We start from the raw sequence: 12,634 nt of genomic DNA on the forward strand, positions 1-12,634 counted from the left end.
AGAAAATAGAAGGGTCAAATCCGTGAAGAATATATAAAAATAAGTATTCTTTTACAAGAAAGAAGATTTTATTATCAAAAAACAGTTAAGGAATAGTTTACAATTGGACATTTCATACATTTATATGAAATATCCGATTTTAATACAGGAATGCGGTCGCATAATGAGCCAATACTATACTATATGACATTGATTTTAATCATTTATCTAGTCCTCCATATGTTGTTTTTTATGTGAAAATATGTTAATGTATGAATATCTTGGAACAGAAATAATAGAAGTGTGTTAATCTATTCAACAAAATGTGCGGAATTTTCCAAGTTCGAACGAACTCGACAGTAGCTGTTTCAATCAAAACATTTCTCAACGGTTTGGGTATACCAGCAGCCATTACCAGTTACCCCAATTGGCGACTTCTCCTTTTAAAAACTGCACGATTTTTATTAGTTTTGTTTTGATACCAATATTTAAGATAAGTGGATGTAAAGTAACATTTCATTATCATTTAGAACAAAATTTTACTTACAATGTCTTAATCGCAAATAAATATAGTTATAGTTTGATGACTTTGCTTAACCTCGGGTGCTACAAATTGAAAAGCACCTCTTTTTTGGAGCAAAGATATGCATTGACTCCAGTAACACCAATTTAGTACCCTACACTCACGAAGGGTTAAATGGTGACTGTAATTCTGATGCCTGAACCAGTAGAAGGAAATCTTCTGCCACAAAGAGCATATTTTGATATACATGTATTTATATGTTATAGCGAACATTTTGTATGGTGTGTATATGTGATATATTGCATTGCATGTATTAAATATCCTATAGCTCTGTGTTGTATTGATTTTTTTGTTGCTACTATGTTTATTTTTTATTTATTTTTTTGTCGTTTTTTGGGGGGAGGGGGGAAGGGTGTTATTGTTGTTGTTTTTACACATTATGTGACCTAAAAATTTATTTCAACTTGTTATAACGATGTAAGCATGTGTGTACTAGTTATGAAATTAACTATGTTCTGTTCTGTTCTGTTCTGAATTCTACATTCATAAACTCTAATTTTTAATTACAGTGACTTTAAACTATTTTGTGTAACTGAGTTCTTTAAACTTTGAATTGCGGAAGCCACGGTGGAGGGTAACTTATAAATTATTATCTATAATGTATCATTTATACATAACGTGATTTTCTTAGTGACGTTTATATGGCAACATATTTTTTATCATATATATATACTGATGGGATGATTTTGTAACACGTTTTTTATCATAATGTATAAAATGGCAAGTTTTCTTATTTTTGATTTATCCGATCATTAGTAAAACGTTTTTTATTTAAAAGTTGACCCACCTTGACCAATAAGTTATATAAAATCTCCACATATATATGAGCCGTGTCACGACAAAACCAACGTAATGCGTTTGCGACCAGCATGGATCCAGACCAGCTTGCGCATCCGCGCAGTCTGATCAGGATCCATGCTGTTCGCTTGCAAACCCTATAACAAGCAGAGAAACTGATAGCGAACAGCATGGATCCTGATCAGACTGCGTGGATGCGCAGGCTGGTCTGGCTCATTGCTGGTCGCAAACCCACTTTGTTGGTTTTGTCGTGACACGGCTCTATATATAACAAGGGTATTTAAAGGAACCCAACTGAGGTTTATAAACCTAAAAACATAAAATTTTGATTTCTCACATAGATCAACTATGTCACTTAAATCAGAACTATAAATAAAATATTACTAAGAAATTCAGTGAAGTCCCTTTAAGATTAGAAGAACATTCTGTAACACGTTTTATGGCATCGTAGAATAATAACTAAATACTTGTTTAGAGAATAAAACAACATTTATTACAGAAATATGATTATTTTCAAAAAATGAGTTATCAAACAAAAATACGCGTTAGTACAATGGTAAGTACATGTAAATAAATGATGTAAAATAATGAAATTATAAAGCAATGAGTCATTTAATAGACTCAATAAATATTTCAAATGTTGATAAATTCAATAGAAATGTACTCTTTTGATATTTTTATAAAATATTTCAGGAAAAGAATGCTGAAAGAGTACTTAGTGATATAGCATGCGCAATTGTGTCTCAAAAAAGTATCTTGTTTCTCACATAGTTTGAGCAAAGGATCTTTTCTATCAATATTAACGATAATATCCAAAATATAACCCCTATATAGTATAAAAAGCACGTTTATATATACCATATAGGGGAATTTTTGGATATTATCATTAATATTGGTTACTTGATAGAATTTCAAGTTCCGGTGGTTTCAGACTAATTAATTGATTTAATTTTATCTATACATTACATGGCATCTTGGTCACTACTACAACATGATGAAAAACTGGCTTATTTAGATAGCAATTGTTTCTACTATTTAACAAGGATATAAACAGATGACAACATACAAGCATGTCGCTGAAACAGATTTGAAGTTATCTCCCTTTGACCTCATATATGATTTAGTATTTATGAATATAATTAATTAACAAGCAAGGTATAATATGATAAAAAAAGGGTGATTCCTCGTAAGCATTAAAACTGCAGATTGTACATGAAGGATAATGAAGAAAATTCGACATTCCTCACGCCCACTAGCTCGGCTTGAGCGGTACTCATTCGACTCTTAAAATGTATCCACGGAACCTGTTAATACCAGTTTACAGATAACACGTACATGTCAACAGGTCATAACAAATGCCGCTTCAGCCAATAATCATGCCAGGGGAGCGGTTCCGTGATCTAGAGGTAACGTGCTGGACTAGAGGTAACGTGCTTGACTAGAGGTAACGTGCTGGACTAGAGGTAACGCGCTGCACTACAGGTAACGCGCTGGACTACAGGTAACGCGCTGGACTAGAGGTAACGCGCTGGACTAGAGGTAACGCGCTGGACTACGGGTAACATGCTTGACTACAGGTAACGCGCTGGACTACAGGTAACTCGCTGGACTACAGGTAACGCGCTGGACTACAGATAACGCGCTGGACTAGAGGTAACGCGCTGGACTAGAGGTAACGCGCTGGACTACAGGTAACGCGCTGGACTACAGGTAACGCGTTGGACTACAGGTAACGCGCTGGACTAGAGGTAACGCGCTGGACTAGAGGTAACGCGCTGGACTAGAGGTAACGCGCTGGACCAGAGGTAACGGGCTGGACTAGAGGTAACGCGCTGGACTAGAGGTAACGTGCTGGACTATAGGTAACGCGCTGGACTACAGGTAACGGGCTGGACTAGAGGTAACGCACTGGACTACAGGTAACGCGCTGGACTACAGGTAACGCGCTGGACTAGAGGTAACACGCTGGACTAGAGGTAACGCGCTGGACTAGAGGTAACGCACTGGACTAGAGGTAACGGGCTGGACTAGAGGTAACAGGCTGGACTAGAGGTAACAGGCTGGACTACAGATAACGTGCTGGACTAGAGGTAACCCGCTGGACTAGAGGTAACACGCTGGACTACAGATAACATGCTGGACTAGAGGTAACGCGCTGGACTAGAGGTAATGTGCTGGACTAGAGTAACGCGCTGGACTAGAGGTAACGCGCTGGACTACAGGTAACACGCTGGACTACAGGTTACGTGCTGGACTAGAGATAATGCGCTAGACTAGAGGTAACGTGCTGGACTAGAGGTAATGCGCTGGACTAGAGGTAACGCGCTGGACTACAGGTAACATGCTGGACTACAGATAACGTGCTGGACTAGAGGTAACGTGCTGGACTAGAGGTAACGTGCTGGACTAGAGGAAACACGCTGGACTACAGATAAAGTTCTGGACTAGAGGTAACGTGCTGGACTAGAGGTAACGCGCTGGACTAGAGGTAACGTGCTGGACTAGAGGTAACGCGCTGGACAACAGGTAACACGCTGGACTTCAGGTAACGCGCTGGACTAGACGTAACGTGCTGGACTACAGATAACGTGCTGGACTAGAGGTAACGCGCTGAACAAGAGGTAACTCTTTGGACTAGAGGTAACGCGCTGGACTAGAGGTAACGTGCTGGACAACAGGTAACGCGCTGGACTACAGGTAACACGCCGGACTACAGGTAACGCCCTGGACTACAGGTAACACGCTGGACAACAGGTAACACGCTGGACTACAGGTAACGCGCTGGACTACAGATAACGTGCTGGACTAGAGGTAACGTGCTGGACTAGAGGTAACGTGCTGGACTAGAGGTAACGCGCTGGACTAGAGGTAACGTGCTGGACTAGAGGTAACGCGCTGGACTAGAGGTAACGCGTTGGACTAGAGATAACGCGCTGGACTAGAGGTAAGCGCTGGCTGGACTACAGGTAACGCGCTGGACTACAGGTAACGCGTTGGACAACAGGTTACGCGCTGGACTATAGGTAACACGCTGGACTACAGGTAACACGCTGGACTACAGGTAACGTACTGGACTACAGATAACGTGCTGGACTAGAGGTAACGCGCTAGACTAGAAGTAACACGCTGGACTAGGGGTAACGCGCTGGACTATAGGTAACGTACTGGACTAGAGTTATCGGCTGGACTTGAGGAAACGTGCTGGAATAGAGGTAACTCGCTAGACTAGAGGTAACACCCTGCACTGGAGGTAACGCGCTGGTCTAGAGGTAACGTACTGGACCAGAGTTAACGTGCTGGACTACAGGTAACGCGCTGGACTAGAGGTAACGCGCTGGACTAGAGGTAACGCGCTGGACTACAGGTAATGCGCTGGACTACAGGTAACGCGCTGGACTAGAGGTAACGCGCTGGACTACCGGTAATGCGCTGGACTACCGGTAATGCGCTGGACTACAGGTAACGCGCTGGACTACAGGTAACGCGCTGGACTACTATTCTCACGAACCTTTACAAGATTATTAGAAGAAAAAAAAACACGAGATTTAATGTAATGGTGCTCTCTCACATTTTAAATGTTAAAGAGCTAGCTGTTTCTTGTCGATTGGAGTAATATCTGTCTCTATTGCACCAGATTCCAAAACATGACCAACTTTTTTTTGGATTTAGTTGAATATTCATATAAAAAGTAATTAAAGCCATATCTGTTGAAATAAACATAGATTGCTTGTTAAGAAAATTTGTCGATAAACGGCGCTATTTTGATAATGCACCAAATTAAAACATCAAATATTTGTAAATAACACCGTGAAATATTATAAACTTTTCACATGATACTATTTAAATAGAGGATATTTGTTTAGTTCAGTGTAAGATGGGAATATTTTTCACCGATTTGACACCGGAAACGAAAAATTCCTTATTTCATTGCAAATCTCATAAATTGTTACCTTTTAAAGTAAAAACTAATAATGTAATGTAGCCAGAATTAGTTTCAGTATTTTTTTTATCAATTCAACAAAACATTATCTTGCAATTTAATTTTTGAATGGTGATGTACTATGTCAGATCACGGTTGGTAAATAACCTAATCATGTGATTCAACCGAGACATCTTTTTTCGTAAAATTGGTCCGACTCTAGACCATTCTATTTAAAAGACACTGGTTGAACCGGATGATGTTCCCCGAACAGCACGACAAAGCGCCAAACAGCGATTTGTCGAACTTTCGTCTTGTCGTTCTGTTCCTAACGATGCATGCTAAACGGCGTGTTGTCTCGATGTCAAATTGTCACTCGGCTCAAATCGAAGGATTGGCTTATAAACCAAGCGACAGGGCGACATCACGACAACGTGACGTTTAGCGTCCTTCGCTAGTGACAGGACGACAAAACAGCAGTGCGAAAAGGCACCGTTTGGTGCGTTTCTCTAGTGACAAGACGACAAGACGAAAAGGCGATAACTATATAGGTTGTGTTGTCGCTATCCACATCGCAACGCACAAAATGTACAAAATCAGCCACCATAATTTTATTTACTTACTTATTTATTTATTTATTGTAAAAACAATATAAACAAGTAAATGTTGCTGTTGTGTTTTGTTACTGCTGCTCATTGTTATAGGTTTTTGTTGTAGCTCCTTCTTGTCGAAGCTCCTTTTTGTTGTTTTTGTTATTGTTGTTGTTTCTTCTTCTGCTTGCTGCTGCTGCTGCTGCTGAAAATGTTGCTCGCGTGGTAACTAAGCGTGAGATACGCTTAAGTGATAACTCGTCTAATATTTTACCTGTTGAAGCCTAAAAACAAAGACGTACACAATGACAGAAAGGTCACATATTCTGATCTTTAATCTGCATTGACATAAATTGAATTAAGGATATTGTACTCTTGTTAATTTGCTTATTGAATAAAGCTTATTGTTATAAAACAAGAGCCGGTTGAACCGGGTGATGCTCCCCGAATAGATTTTGGACACAGGACGGTATGCATCTTGTAGTGTCAGAGTTATGTCACAGACAAAGTTCAAAGTGTAAAAGCAACCCGAATGTTGTGCATGACGCATTGTCTCAATATGGTGATCATTTCTGTGAAATAGTTGTAAAAACCGACTTCAAATAACGAAGTTATGGGCCAGACACGATTTTGCTGCAAGGGCATGCTGTGACCTTGACATTCAAGGTAGCGACCCAAATGTTGCGCGCGACACGTCGTCTCAATTTGGTGATCATTTCTGTAAAATAGTTTTAAAATCCGATTTCAAATAACGAAGTTATGGGCCGGACACGATTTTGCTGCAAGTTCATGCTGTGACCTTGACCTTCAAGGTAGCAACCCAAATGTTGCGCGCGACAGGTCGTCTCAATATGGTGATTATTTCTGTGAAATAGTTTTAAAATCCGACTTCAAATAATGAAGTTATGGACCGGACACGATTTTGCTGCAAGGTCATGCTGTGACCTTGACCTTCAAGGTAGCGACCCAAATGTTGCGCGCGACACGTCGTCTTAATATGGTGATCATTTCTGTGAAATAGTTTTAAAATCCGACTTCAAATAACAAAGTTATGGGCCGGACACGAATTCGGGACGTACGTAAGGGCGGACTGACGGACGGACGGACGGACAACCCGACGACTATATGCTCCCCCGAAATTTTTCGGGGAGCATAAAAACTGAGTCAGTAACAAGCTGCCTTGTGTCTACTCTGTATCAGGAAGATGATTTCATAGCCTAATTATATGTCAGTGCAGACACAGATTACAAGTGTCTTCACATAGCCCTAAGTGTAGTGAAATCAATTATTACCCTGATGTTGTGCTAAATACGCCCTAGTATATTATATGAAAATAATTATTTCTGTTGTTTTGTTCTTTGGTGATCCTTATTTTATTCGATGAATATAAAAGATATATAACATTTTAAGATCTGTTTTGTCCACTTGCTTATTTAGACATTTAAGGGCTGTTTTTGTTCACATGCTCAAGTAGATAATAATGATTAAAGAATTTAAAATGAAAATGACTCCATGCCATTTATGTCATGTCCAATTCAGTCTCCATTAAAAAAACTTTAAAAAGAAAGTACATTCAAGTCATTTATCACATAATTTATCAACAAATATATAGGTAAATAAATTAATATTGGTATTAAGCCTGGCCTTCATTCTAATACAATAAAGTCATGGTTTTATTCTACATTCATATACATGTAATTTATAACTGATTGGGGGATTTGTTTGTCCTTAAGAATAAAGACGATGGGATGTAAAGACTGAAATAACAGCATATGTACGGGTTAACATCTTTTTTGAATATCTTTCCCTCATAAGCATATTGTGAAAAATGGCCGTTTTCATTTAAAAGCCTCCTGTTACAAGTTCAAACTGCTATGAAACCATGAAAAATGTTTCAATACTAATGAAACTTGGCACAAATGTTGACTGGACAATTGCCTTTGTAATGACATGCTAGTTCTAAAATTTCCTGTTACTATGGCATCGAGGGATCATCTCAAAATTGCAAGAAATCACTATTTTGCGTAGATTTTTCCATCTAACTTGATTTCAAAGTGCTGCAACTTCTCAGTGGATTGAGATAGAGTCAAAGGCTTTTCAGCGTTGGTGACACATTACCTTACGATCGACCTGGGGTTATTTTTAGCCTCTTACAAGTCCATTTTTTTCTTGGCGATGAGGGGGACTACCGCCCCCTTTAAACCCCTAAACAGAAGGGGGGCACTGTAACACCGCACTTTGGGGTCAAACGCACTTTGGGGTCCGACCCCAAAGTGCGTTAAACTTCGCACCGCACTTTGGGGTCAAACGCACTTTGGGGTCAAAATCGAGAAATTGACCCCAAAGTGCGTTAATATGCTACATATCAACGCTCTTTGGGTTCCAGAGGTCTAAAGGTGTAATCCGAGTTCTGCTTAAATACTGAGTACTGACTTATTTTCGATCTGCGACATTGAAATATTTGAGGTGGAGTTCAAGATGGCGGTCAATACTTTGATGATGCTTAAGTTATAAAAGTTTCATTAATTTTACCACTTGAAATATCCAAAAATTGTGTTAATTTAACAAAATTACGGTGGCATAAAAGTGACATTTGCATTTAAGTTTTGCATACATATTTTATTAAAGTTTTGCATACATATTTTTTTTTGAGTTTTGCATTCACATTTTATTGTAGTTTTTCGTACATATTTTTTGTACATATTTTAGCCAACAAAACAGCCTTCACATCTCATAACAGCCCATAGTTGAGTATAAAACTAGCACAGTGGTTTGGTCACATTTCGGCCCATTTTTGGAATCGGTCCAGTCGTTTTTGGCCGCGCAAGTCTGGTTTCGGCCGACCTTTTTCGGCCCATTTTTTAAATCATATGTATTTTATATAATTATTGTTTTTTTTATTATTATATACTATTATAGTAGTGTCTATTTGGAAAGGGCTGTTGATTGGTGATCAGTTATTATTCCATGACTCACCACTCAACCCCACCCCCTGAGAAGGGGGGGCATTGACTTTAAACCAAGCCGACCACTGGTAAAATCTTCGCCCTGCGAGGGATATTCAGATAATAACGTTCTTGCCTTTGCCCCGGAACAGTGCAGACATCAAAACACGATTCTTTTTTAACCCGCACTCCCCCTGGGTCAAGGGAAGTGGTTACAAATGACTGGTGTATTACAATAATGCACAATAAAAGATCTAAATAGGTCCTTATATTCCACTGATTTAGAAAAAATATATATACATGTATATACATGTATATATATACTATTAAGTGTTGTTATCTTTTTGATACCTCCAAAAATGAAAATGTTGGTATTTGCAAATGGCGTTTGCAATAGGGTACTGTAATTTACAGATGGCGAAGGGTTTGAAAATGGTGTTTTACAAATGGCGTAATTATCCAAACCTCTACTTTGCAAATGGCGTCATGTAAAAATATGTACGAAAAAAGTAAAAAACAAAACAAAAAATAAGATATGTACAAAAACTCAAATAAAATATGTATGCAAAACTAAAATAAAATATGTATGCAAAACTAAAAAGAATATGTATGCAAAACTAAAAAAGAATATGTATGCAAAACTAAAAAAAAGTATGTATTCAAAACTAAAAAAAAAAATGTGTACGACCACGGATTTATATTATAAATAGAGTATATTTATATTTCAAACATGAATTTTATAATGTTAAAATAATGGTATCAGAGAAATGTAAGATGCTGGTTACCTGAATAAAATAGCGATAAATGTGAAATTACTTTTCATAAAAGTAGTCAAAACAATGTAGTATTTCCATATAAAATACTTATTCACTATAACTGTACTCATCATTGTCAAAAAGCAACAGATGAAAAGGATGGTTCAGGCTATTGACCAATGTGTATTTTTTGATAATATTACAGTACATCAAAATGAAAAAGCTTTTAAGAAAAACAAATTAAAGCATAATGGGCCTTAAAAAGTTATTTTTAACCCTCGTGGGGGGGGGGATCGATATCCCACACTCCCCTCTATACCCCAGTGAGAATTTTACATTATTCTGAAGCTCGGCTCTTAATGTGCGACTACTTAAATAGTTGATATTTTAGTACTGCCTGTACGGACTACTACTTAAAGCCGTCAAGTTTCTTATGTGTCATATTTAGCTAAATAAATGGCTTTTTCAACATATTATCAGGCAAATTTTTTACTGAAATGTCTTACTAAGATTACCCAGAATTTATACCTTTGTCTATACTAAGACTATCATATTTCTGTAAAAAGTGTAAATAACAAACGGGAAATTGATGCATTTAGCTAAAAACAATGGAGTTAATGAAAGGTGTACATTCTTTTAAAATAAATGGAAAATTCGAGAAAAACATATTTTAAGCTTAATACAAATGTAATTGATACAAATTCTTTATTTGGTGATTTATTTAGTGAAAGTTCTTCACTTACGTATCAAGACCATTTAAATCCCTATTGATTCAGGGAACATGTTTTGTGTCTATTTAATACCTTGATTTTTGTTTACCATTGGTTTTGACTACACTATATTATTTAAAACATAATGAACATAAATTTTCTCTGACCCCAAAGTGCGGTCGTTTGCCTGATGTTAAAAAATGTATATGTACCTGTTTAACGCACTTTGGGGTCGAAATTGGACCCCAAAGTGCGTAACGCACTTTGGGGTCCGACCCCATAGTGCGTTTGACCCCAAAGTGCGGTGTTACAGGGCACATTCCCCTTCTGGCAACCCCCTGATGTACCTTTTCTATAGGGGGCGGCGCCGAAAAAGTGATCACTTTTTTTAGCAACATTTCCCAAACGAAAAACAATGTTTTGGGCCTAAATAGGTTAATTTTTCACTGTTTAAGGCCTCAAAAAAGGGGGGAAGCCGTCAAAACACGTCTATATGAAGTAAAGGGTTAATTTAATATTGCTAGAAGTTCGTACTATCTTTGGTCTTCGGTACACTGACTATTTTTTATTATTCGGGTTTCCCGGAACTAGATGGACAATAAGTATTTCTTCCACACAGAAATCAACTCAATATGTAATGAACAAATCTTTGTCTTCGTTTTTCCATTATTTTTTATACTTATATTTAAATTACTTTCATGAAGAGTTTGCTTAATTCAAATGTAAATAAAATTCGGACGATACATAAAGTGGAGGAGGTTCAAACTAACTGTTTTGTGTAGTGGCTGATTTACACCATGTCCCTTTTTGTCATGAAATTGCGAAACATGTAGATATGACAAAGTTGAAGCTTCTGCAACATTCAATGTTTCATCAATTACTTCGTAAAATTATTCACTGTCATCATATACTGTTTGGGTCAGTCTTAAATAACAAGGCAACTTTACAGCCGCGCAGCCAGTAAAACGAAACGTACCTTTATTTTTTATAATATGCCAATGTGCACGAATAAATTATTAATCTTGCTAAAATTTCACCAGAAAAGTCAACCCTCAAAAATATTTGATATGACATAAAAGAAACAACTTCATATGAAGTCTTTTAGTTAGTTCGTGTCATGTAATATTTCCTGCGCTTTATGGATTATTGCAATTTATAAAAAAAAAAAGTAAAAACTAAGAACTTTTTGACTTGAGCGCCATTCAAAAGTTCACATATGCTGTACATAATTTACAACTACATTTACATGTATAATATTTGCACGCTTTATTACAAATTAGTGTTTTAAGAACATACGAGTGTAATATGTGTAATTTTCATTGTAATTGTACAACATATAATTATACTATTTCCATTTGAAGAGTGATAAAAGTTCATTCATTTCTTATTCTGCATATTAAGATATTTATTATTTGTATCTAACATAAAAAGAAGCCCATTCCTATGCTCTTTTCCAAGTATTAACATCAAAATAGTTATTTTATGTCGATGTTATATGAATCACCGGTATAAACCGGTTAACTGTGACGTTTATGATGTGCATTTAACATGTCTATAAATGTTTATAACAATTCGATGAACAATAGAAAAAATATATTTATTCTTTTTTCTTCCTATGAAATTCATTGTGTGTTACCTTCTTTAAATAAAGATATTTTTGTTGTTGCTGTTGTTGTTGTTGTCGTCGTCGTCGTCATCGTCATTTTTATTATTATTATTATCATCTTATTATTATTACACGGTATCCAAAAGAAACCAAGTTTTATTTCGATTACCAGCATTCTTAACACTAAACCATAACTGGCAAAATCCTGCCGGGTACCAGGCACGATATCATGTGTCACGTGAGAAAATAGTAAATTTTATGATTGATCTCGTTTCATGGTGCGTAACACATATAATTTTAAACATATTTCACAGGTTTATAAACTTTGTTATGATGTAAAACATGTATGTTATGCACAATTAATTTTAAACCATTATTTTCATAGCATTTAGTATTACAACTTATAAAACGATGGATTGGTTGGATAAATTAAAAACAAGCTGGAGAATCTTAATTGTTCTGGCAATAATATGATTCTGAAAAATATTTTGTAAACACATGAATGGAATTAAAACAAGATGTTTCGAATACTTTACCACATTTTCACTGTTTAAAACACGCTTAAAGAGATGGAATAGACCGTTACGAGCACTTTTAGCATTAAAACGCTCGTGAATTCATCAGTTATAATGTGAATGTCTTGTGATATATAGTACATAATATAAATTGTGTGTACATACATTTATAATTTAATTGGTCTCCGTCGGTCCAAACCTTTTATGTTTCTTGCAACATAACAAAGACGAAAT

Source organism: Ruditapes philippinarum, unplaced genomic scaffold, assembly GCF_026571515.1.
Source record: "Ruditapes philippinarum isolate M1 unplaced genomic scaffold, ASM2657151v2 ctg33_1_1_1_1, whole genome shotgun sequence".
Classification (NCBI taxonomy): Eukaryota; Metazoa; Mollusca; class Bivalvia; order Venerida; family Veneridae; genus Ruditapes; species Ruditapes philippinarum.